The following is an 11,343-nucleotide window of genomic DNA, read 5'->3' as shown; positions in this document are numbered from 1 at the left end:
ATATATCACCTAGGGCTTTCCTATCCATTGCTACCCAAGCTGAAATATCACTTTCTAATGCCTTATCACCTGTTGGTTTAGAAAGAGTACCATATACATATTGTAAAACTCCATTATGCATTAAGTGATACCACATTTTTATTGACCATGTAGCATAGTTATGAGGAATTAACTCAGGAAACTTAAAGTTGCCCATAATGCAGAAAATGAAAGAAAAGTGCAGAAAAGAGAGAACACAACACCGAGAACACCCCCCCTTTTCACCAAATCAAGAAACCCCCCCCCCCCCCCCCCCCCCACCCAAAAAGAGATGCTTTGGGCACTTTATTAGTAGTGCAATTACAATGGACCACTTGACAATTTTGGCCTTTGTGAACTTCTGATTTTTCTTGTTACAACCTCTATATGGATTACAAATCTGGAACTTTACAATGTGCTACAATTCTAAAGCAATACAAAGCAAAAAAAGGTCCTATTGCTGAAAGTGACAATTTTATCCACACCTACAATCTGATAGAAGATCTAGAAAGTAGACAAAAAATAATGCACTTTCAAAAAAAAATGGAACCTATTTTTGACTCCAGATGTGCCTGTATGGAGTGTTTGAAGTTGCAAAATGCAAGATTATCCAGGTATAGTCATCAAAAAATGCAATTTCTAAATAATTCGTGCACCAAAACCAGAAAATAGCTGCACCACTAAAAAATTCTACCCAATTTCAAAAAAAATTGCACCTAATTTGGAGTCAAGATGTCTGAGTTTATACAAAAATCCCACATTCGTGGGTTGTGGAACATAAAGGCAAGTTAAATACCCCACCCTGTGGTTGCACTATAAAGAAGCCCACCGTGTTTTGGGCTTCATCACCAGTGGTTAGGGTAGGCACGCCGCCGGCTGTATTATATATGCCGAAAATTATGTGCTTGGCTGCTGCGGATTGAGATGGTCGCTTGATTTGGTTGATTTAATACAGTATGGCCCAATGTTGCAGAGGGTTACGACCCTTGCCCTTTGATTAATTAAAGCTGATTAATATTCAATTAATCCTTGCATTAACATCTAATTTTCAATTAATATTCAATTAACATCTAATTTTGACTTTAAAATACTAGTTGCATTGTATCTAAACAAGACCGCAAACCCTTTGCATGGAGAGTTCATTGCATATGAGATTTCCATGTGTGATAGTTGTGTGGGTTTAGAAGTACTAGACAAGAAGAAATCTTGGCCATTATTTTAAGAAAGTATTTTGAAGTTTTTTGATATGTTGATGTTATAACAAAAAAAAAAAGAAAAAATACCCCCCACAATGCAAAAAACCAAACCCCATCTTGCAGAATGAATGTGTATACAAGAATAGAACAAAAACACTTCAGTTGTGTATCACAATACTTGGTAAAAAACATCGATGAAATGACAGAGAATTTGGAAATTGCTCAAGAAGATCTTTCTAGATCAAAAAATGGAGCTATAATGACCAAGTTATGCCCCTAGAAGATTGAAGACATCATCTGACTTTGAGTGAAAAAAAAGTGCTAAACTATAAAAAAATTCAAAAAATACCTGCACCATCATCTCCATATTTGAATCATCTTTCTAGTGCTTCTTTTGGATTGAAAAAATATCCTTGTATGCTAGAGTTAGACCGAAAAGACCGCTAGGGCCTATGTAAGGCTTGAAAAATAAATTATTATTATAAAAAAAAAAACTGATCTCCTGGGTGGCTCTCTTGCTGAGTGTGGGCTGAGTGGAGGCAGGGTGGCAGGCTCCAGAGGTGGTGGCAGTGAGGTGAGGCGGTAGCTGAGTGGCAGTGGCGCAGGGGCGGAGGCCGCTACAACTAAGCTTGACTGCAACGGCTAAACAGACCACAGGTGACAAAAAAAATGTGTTTTTTGATATTTTTTTTGCAATTTTATTTTTATTTGTGTGCCTTGGATTATGTGTCAGAGGTCGTATGGCCTTGGTATGCAAAAAAAATATTTTCCTCCCCAGTCAACATTGTCCAAAATCAACAAATATTATATGAAAATGAGGGTTTTTATGCCTTCTTAATCCAACTATGAGATCTGTTTGGCCTCAAAGTGCTCTAAAAATCAAAGACACCCCTATTTTTATAGAAAATACCCAAAAAATAATAGATCTATTATGTCAAACCCTTGTTCTTCTTTTTCTCCAAACACTGAACAAGCTACAACAGATCCAACTCTGATACCATGAAGGATTTGAGCAATGCAAATCTACAAGACTCGAAGAATACCCGCATACAAGAACATGTCACTGAGAAGAAAAAGCAAAGAAGAGGCAAGGGTTTTGCTCTAAGAATATGCAAATTATATTATCAGATTGAAAAGAATATGAGATAATTACAAAAGATCAATCCTTATAGAAGGAGATCAAAAACCTAAAAGGGAAACCCTAAGAGGTAAATAACATTTAATAATTACTAATTAATTATTATATGAAAATGCAAAGTGCATAAAGTGAAATCTTAAGAAGGGAGTAAAGATAATTTAATAAATTAAATTAAATTTACGCTTTACTCTAATAGCAATTGTTGGAATGTAATTATAGATGGTGGTAGTAATGATAACCTAGTGGTTGAGGAGATGATTTAGAAACTTAGTTTTAAGAGAGTGAGTCATCCTTGTCCTTATAGGATTAGTTAGTAGCAAGATGAATATGCTTTAGACGTGAGGGAGAAGTGTCTTGTTAATTTTCAGTTTGGACAATATATTGATCAAGTGTTGTTGGATATTGTGGACATGAGTAATTGTCACATATTACTTGGTAGACCTTGGTAGTATGATCACAAGGTAGCACATGATTGTATCAATAATATGTTTACAATTAAGAAGGGTGGCTAGAAGTTCTCCCTGATTCCTTTTGTAGAATGCGGATCTTGGTAGGAGGAGCTTGATTTTTGATAGGTGAGTTGACTTAAAGGGTTCTCAAGGGGTAATAGATTAGCATGGAAAATAGACCAATGGTGCACTAAAAGAGAATGTGAAACACCAAGTATATAGTTTCTTGTAAAAGACTTGTAGAAATATAACAAAGGGAAGAGTGTACAAGTTGATGTGGTGGAGGAGATGTATGTGAAGAACTAGTTTGGGGTTACTGGGAGATGTTCTTCCTATTACTAAGAACATTCCTTTCATACCTGGGGTGTTTGATGTAGGAGCATCATGGGGTAGTTGGCAATCCTATATGTTGTTGATGCAAGAGCATCAAGCTTGGATTTTGTGGGTCTTATGTTATCTGTGATTGGGATTATGTTCAAGGAATATTGGTGGAACTTTTCCTATGAGCATATAAGGATTGAATGGATCGTGTTGGAGTTAGAGCTCTTTTGGTGGTTGTTGGTAACGTGTTCTTATTTTCTGGGCAAACATTGGAGATTATTTCTATGAGATCTAATATGTGGGAGTTATCTTGTGCACCGTTAGATATGGATCAATGGATGACATGTGTTCTTATGGCTAAGGCCGCATAATGTTATTTTATATTATAAGTTAGTTATGCATTGTAAACTTGGGGCCTATCTTAAGTATTGATTAATAATCAGTGGCTACAATAGTGTTAATTTTCACATGGTATCAGAGCACTATTGAGGGTAGAAGATTTTTGACATAGGAAAGAAATTAAGGGTTTATATAACCTAGATTGATCTCTTTAGATTTATTATTGTTTTAATCCCTTGAGATGGCTTCAACTGGCTTGAGAGATCAAGACAAATTAGATGGTGCCTCAAATTTTGGTGTCTAGAAGGCCAGAATTTCTTTATTGCTGGAAGAAAATGGTATCAAGGATTATGTTACTCATGTTGTGGCTATACCAACATATGCAACACAAGTTACAGCATATAAGAAGGACGATGCCAAGGCGAGGAGAATTATCCTTGATAGTGTCAAGGATCATATTTTTCCACATATCTCGGAACTAGATATGATGAAGAAGATGTGGGATACCATTTTGAATATGTACCAGAATGCTACCACCAACAGGAAGATGATTCTCAAAAAGAAGCTAAACAATACTCGGATGAACTAGGGAGAAGACGTTACAAGTTACCGCACTAGGATTAAACTTCTCAAGGATGAGTTAGCAGCTGTTGGAGATAGTCCCAGTGACGATGAGCTAATGAGAATAGCCCTAAATGGGTTTTCTAAAAATTGGAGTGTCTTTGTTCAAGTTATCAGTGGAAGAGATACCTTACCGAGTTGGGATAGACTATGGATTGATTACACTTAAGAGGACTAAGTCTTGTCAATGGGGCCAACAAGAGTCAAAAAAGTGGGGTAGAAAAGGAGAACGTTGCCCTAGCAGGGAAAGGGAAAGCAAAGAAGGGATCTAGCAAAGGATCAAATTCACAAAGTGTGAAGAAGAAGAAGAAGGACCTTTCTAAGGTCAAGTGCTTTGGATGTCACGAGTATGGTCAATATGTTAGTGACTTCCTAGAAAGGAAGAAGGCAACAAAGTAGGTGCCTAGTTTTCCATGTGCGAGATACCCTTCAAGGACAAAGGGTTACACTGATGTTGGATAGCGGAGCTACTTTGAATTCTATAAACTCATCCTTGGTAAAGCGAAGAAATCTTTCTATGGAAGCACACGCAGGCTTTTAGGTCAAGGTTTCCAGAGGGACCTTCCTGCCCTACGTGCACCTTGTTCTTCAGCTGAGCATCACAATGGTGAATCACACGGTGATGGAGGACTTTTTCATCGTGGACCTCGCTAACATGGAAGTCATTCTTGGCATACAGTGGATGGAGACCCTTGATGAGTACACTCAGAGTTTCAAATGGATGGACTTCACTTTTGTGGTTGATGAAAAGAAGGTCGTCCTCTAAAGGATGGCAAATGAAGGGCCAAAGGAAGTTTTCATGCATCAGATGGAGGCAATCTTGTGGCACGATGACATTGCATGGGCTGCGCATTGTTTTATCTTAGCAGAACCTTTAAAGGGGCATCGAATACCTCCACAGGATGATGAACTCTAGGATGTCTTAAGTAGGCATGAAAATTTTTCATGGATATTCTCCTAGCATACCACCCCACCAGCGATTTGAACACACAATCGAGTTGGAATCAGGGGCAAAACCAGTCATAACCACACCATACCCTCACCCCCAAGAAATTCAAGGATGAGATCAAACAAACGATTTAGGAATTGCTTGACAAAGGATGGATCCGTCCCAATTCTAGCCCGTTCACGTCATCTATGGTGTTCATCAAAAAGAAGGATGGAATGATGTGCATGTGTGTGGACTATCGCACGCTGAACAAAAGAATGATAAAGAACAGGTATCCCATCCCACAGATAGATGAGTTGTTGGATGAACTACATGGAGCAGTCTATTTTTCAAAAATAGATCTCTCTTCCGGATACCATCAAATCTAAATGAGGGAAGAAGATGTGGAGAAAATAGCTTTCTGCTGCCACTACAGATACTATGAGTTCCTAATCATGTCGTTCGGATTGACCAACACACCTGCTACATTTCAATCCTGCATGAACTGTATCTTCAGCAAATAGTTGCGTAAGTATCTATTGGTATTCTTTGATTATCTTCTTTTTTATAGCAAGACATGGGAGGAGCACATGAAGCATCTGAATGAAGTTTTGAGTATCATGGAGGAACAATCCATGTTCGCCAAGTAGTCCAAATGTGAGTTTGGTATGACAAAGATATTGTACTTGGGGTATGTTGTTAGTAGATATGGGGTTCAAGTACATTAGGAGAAGATTTAGGCTATCCTTGACTAGCCTTCCCCAAAATCACTCACAGATTTGTGAGGGTTCTTTGGATTGTGTAGTTACTATGGGAGATTTATCAAAGGTTTTTCTCAGTTCAGCACACCTTTAATAGATCTGACAAAGAAAAAGGCTTTTCAATGGAACGAAGAAGCACAACTCACCTTTGATAAGCTAAAAGAGGCCACGAGCACTTGCCTGGTTCTTGCACTGCCTGATTTCACCCAACCGTTCATTTTGGAATGTGATGCATTCGAGGAGGGCATTGGAGCAGTTCTGATGTAGGATAGACACCCCATCGCCTATGAGAGCAAGAAGCTTACACCAGTAGAATGCCTGTATTCCATTTATGATAAAGAAATGTTGGCCATCGTACATGCACTAACCAAGTTTTGATAGTATCTAGTAGGTGCCAAGTTCGTCGTCTGTATGGATCACAACAGTCTAAAATATTTCCTAGAGTAGTGAGACTTGAATGAACGACAAGAAAAATGGGTAAGCAAAGTTCAGTGTTTTGATTTTGACATTGAATATGTAAAAGGGAAGAACAATGTTTTTGTAGATGCTTTATCCAAAAAACCCACCATCTACTCGCTAGACCAGATCTCAGCGGACTGGAAAGCACAATTGTTAGTAGAATATTTTAAGAATACATTTTCTTGTGAAATAATGGATGGCTACACCCACGATGATCGGTATAGAGTGGTGGATGATATCATCTACTATAAAGAATGGATATACCTGGTGCCAGAATCCAAACTGAAGCAGAAGATTCTGAAGGAAGTACACAACTCACCTCTGGCTGGACACCTTGGCTTCCTTAAAACTTACAGAAGCATTCAGGAGATATTTTCATTGAAGGGATTGAAAGGGGATGTGTTGCAACATGTAAGAGAATGTATGGTTTTCCAACAGAACAAGTCTGAACACACTCTTCCCATCAGGTTGCTACAGCCTTTGCCTATTCTTGAACATAAGTGGGAAAGTATATCCATGGACTTCATAACAGGTCTTCCCAAGGTGAACGGAAGGGACTACATCTTCGTGGTGGTTGATAGATTGACAAAGTATGCTCACTTCTTTGTCATTCCCTCAGACCTTCAGGTTGCACAAGTCGTCGATCTATTTTTTAGAGAATTCTTTCACCTGCACGAGTTACCCCAAAACATCGTTAATAACCAGGATGGACAATTCATCAGTATTTTTTGGACATAATTGTTTCGAATGGTGGGGACAAAATTATCATCGAGCACGAGTTACCACCTGCAGAAAGATGACCAAACTGAGATTGTGAACAATGGCTCAAAGGCTACCTTCGAAACTACGTCTCAGCACAACAACACACGTGGGTCAAATGGATCCATCTCAGGGAGTATTGCTACAATAAAACATATCACATGTTTATTGGGATGGCGCCTTTCAAAGCTCTGTACAAGCACAAACCCCTCTCCTTCATTGACACAGTTATGGGTGATAGTCATCATCCAAGGGTGAAGGATTGGCTTCAGGAAGGGCAAGACATACTGAGGAGCTTGAAAGAAAACTTGCAACAGGCACAAAATTGACAGAAGGTGTACGTTGATAGACACTAGATAGAGAGAAGTTTTGAAGTAGGAGATCTGGTCTATCTCTGGCTTCAGCTATATCAATAGTCTTCATTAAAAGGAACAGATAAGGAGAAATTGAAGCCATGCTTTTATGGTCCCTATCACGTGATCCGTCACGTTGGTGAGGTAGCATATGAACTAGAACTTCCAGAGGGTAGCCGCATTCAAAATGTCTTCCATGTTTCCTATCTACAGGAGGCTATAGGCAAAAACTTCTTCGTCACTACCTACCTTCCACCTCTCAACGAGGAAGGGAAGCTCATTTTGGAACCTATTGAGATTCTCGAAGTGCATGAAAGGGTCTTACGGAACTGCATTGTGAAGGAATACTTGGTACGTTAGCGACACCTACTGTTGGACAACACAACATGGGAAGGCGAGCACATCCTCCAGCACTCGGCATTGCACTTGTTTGAGGACAAGCAAATTTTGGCACGGGAGGACTATAATGTCCCTGTTATAAAATAAATAATAATTTAATCTTTGTAACAGGTTGATTGATTTATTTTATCTCAGACCCATTCTTATTTTGTTTTCGTAGTTTATGTCGTCATCGACTAACTTTGTACACCCTCGAAAAGCTTTTCTCAATGGGTATTTAAGCATAGCTCGTAGGTAGTCTATAGGCATGCTTGGATTATATTTTCTTTGTACTACGAACTCTTGTTTAAGGTTCTCTGATGTTCACCATTTCGGAAGTGAAAGATCTTCCCTATTTGGCTTGTGCGGTTTCGGTGGGATTTAGCCCTCACCCTATTCCGTCGGTGCTCAACTCAGTCTGTATCTAGCAACTTGGAGTGCTCTTATTATTTCTAAATACTTATCAATTGGTGAATATTCTTCATACTTGTATGGGCATTATTTGGTGTTTGAAATTTACATTGTCTGTCATTGATTTAATAATATCAATTAGTGGTTTTGGTGTACGTCTCTCTCTCTCCATCCTCCCACCTACAAACCATGGTTACACAACCTACCCATTCGAACTAGACTTAATTCATTTTTTGTCCATCTAACCTAATGGCATTCACCTTTCAATCCATACGAACACCCACTATACAACATACGACTTCATATTTTATTCTGCCATACTGTACAAACCCCCTCACATTCCTGTCATACGACCTTTAGTTTCCACCGTACAGACATTAGTCTCAATGTATGACCAAACCCGATATGGGTATCTTACCATATGGCCATTAGCTCCAAGTGTACGATCAGACACTATACGAGTATCATACTTCTAGTCATCGTACACTACATCTTCCAGACTCATCGTATGGATGTTGTTTCTTGTTGTACGGTTACACTCAACCCTCCCAGTTTTCTCGCCTTCCTCACACATTACCAATTTGATTGTAGAATTGAAGTGATTAGTGTCCTAGTCTCCATTTATAGACCATACGGCCTCAATTCAGGAATTGGTGCATTGATTAAAGGGCTTATAGTAGGTATGATAAATTACACATTACCACAAAGAGGCCAAAGAAGGGTAGGAGGCTAAAAAGTCAATGGCATCCATAGTTCCTTTCTAATTTATCTTCCCAGTTGTATATACTTGGCCACCATATTAACAATTGCCTCATAATTGACAGGGCTATGTGGCTCTACCTTTTTTAAAGCTTTTGGCGGTCGGTTCCATCAATTCCTAAGCCCTACAATAGCTCTTTGTTGTGTAAAGTTTGGAAGTGTCTAGTAATCTCTATAAACCTTTGTTCTTTCTGCAAACACTTTCTTCCTGATTTCTAATTGCGGTTTCCCATAGGTTAGTCTAAACTAGTCTCTTAGAAGGTCATCAGGCTTGTGTGATTCAGCCCGTAGTGACAATGGTTTAGATTTCTCAAGATCTCTATAAGAATTTAACTACCTATCATAGTTAGTCTCATTGTGCATACAAGACAATAAAGCCCTGAGGTGAACATCTCCTATGTAAAGAAGAGGGTTCCACTCTATCTCGTGTGGAATTATGAAATTATGTAAATAAATTTCACACAACAAATTCTTCTGCCATGAAGGCAAAGTCTGATACACATTGTAGAAATCTTGAGCATTTTGTAAATTCACAATCAACATCCCTTATTGTCATTATTAGTTGAAATAATAGAAGTTGCTCCTTTAGATAAATGGAATACACCCTTGGTGGTGGCCTATAGGCCATTACCTGGTCAGCTAACTATAAAGCCTTATTCATTCATTGTTTCAGTTTCTCAAGTTGCTCTTTTAGTGACTCAATTTCCTCATCTTTGTCAAATATTACTTTTTGCATTTGGTCTCTTTCTTGCCTCTACAAGGCCTTTTGAAAAATGAAGTGATTATATAGACCAAATAATATAGATTGAATTGTAGATGAAGGGAATTCTTGAGCCATAGATTTCTTCTTTTGTTCCTTAACAACTTGCTAGAAGTAATGGGTATACCAGGAGGATTTATAAGGTATGATATAAATATTAGAAGATTGGTGTCGAAGTAGGTTGATAATTTTCAGGGGCTTTTTCTGAGACAATAGCAAGGTTCAACTCACACATTTCCCGATTTCCATGTGGCATTTCATTAATAGACTCATTTTCATTTGTTTCCACATCTTGGGGTTCTAATCATACAAAAGAGTCATCTAGAGTATTCTCAACCACTAATTTTGTATGAGATTTTGAGATTGAAGCATTTAGGTTTTCATTGGAAACTGGGGATACTTGACCTTGCATATGAGGGCTTCAACGTACAAGAACCTCTTTAACTTCTACTATTTTGTGGGCCTACTTTGGTTTAGGTGCTACTGGTGTAGATGCTATAGGAGTGGTTGTTGTAGGAACAAATCTTTTTCTCTTTGTCACTTTAACAGAAGGGTTTTGGGCTTCCTTTTCAAGGTTAAGGCTCTCTTTACCAACCTTATGCTTGCCTTTGTCTCTGAAGAGTTAGTTATATCACCCTCTGAAATAGGCTGAACAAGTTTATCAGGAGAGGGTAATGCTGGTTATTTTTCTATTTCAGCTAGATTCTGACTAGGCTCTACAATTTCTTCCTCATTCCCTAAGTTTTGTAGAACAGGGTTTGCTTGAGGCTATAAGGTTTTAAATTCAACAAATTTTGCTCATGATACAAGGGAGGAATCCCTAAGAGACCTTTCAACTAAAATTTTGATGAGGGCATGATAAGAAATAGAATTTGCATTTCCTTTCTGAGTTTCTTCAGTGCTAATACACAACATAATATAAAGGAAATTGGGGACATTAACTTGAATGTTATGTCTTACACAACTGAGCACCTTAAAATGGTGAGCGTGCAAGTTTGAAATCCTACCTTCACAGGTCAAATACCTGATGATATGGGTTTTCAATTCTAGATACAAAGCTAAGAGAGAGAATTTTTTAAACGCTTTAAAATTTCTAGTAGAGGGTCACCCGATTGAGAGAACTGCACCCACGATGACCAGGCATCATGTTCATTCAGATGCTCCCCATTAGCTGGTAGTCCCATGGCTTATGTTATCCACTCCTTAGTAGAAACTATTTTTAATCCCCATACTTTGTCTTCCCCTTCATCAAATGTCCTTAAACTCCATTGCTACTTTTTCATTAAACTCAATTAACTGTAGGAAGTAGCCAAGCAATCCACAGGCATTAAATCGGAAAATTGCTTCCATGTCCACAAGTAGAATACTATGAACAACTAGCTCATGTCTCAGCAACTATCCTCCCATATTCAAAATGCCTAACCTCAAATTTCTCTATTCTCACCACCCTGATAAGTTTTACCCCTTTAACACTTCTGCAAATACCCTCTTCTCAGAATTTCAAATTCATCTTTCTGAGAAATGTCGATACCACATTCTCTTAACAAGACTTCCTTATGTTTTTCATGTAAAATAATGATGCAATTAATTATGAAGGAAATCAAGGTTTAACTAGAAGTGTTCTCATAATAAATCATAGTCCTTTTCAGTCATGTTAAACACATGAGATCTTTCCCAAAATCGCAATGAAAAT

Source organism: Cupressus sempervirens, chromosome 3, assembly GCF_028749045.1.
Source record: "Cupressus sempervirens isolate cs-2001-9-10 chromosome 3, ASM2874904v1, whole genome shotgun sequence".
NCBI lineage: Eukaryota > Viridiplantae > Streptophyta > Pinopsida > Cupressales > Cupressaceae > Cupressus > Cupressus sempervirens.
This window is presented reverse-complemented; position numbering follows the sequence as displayed.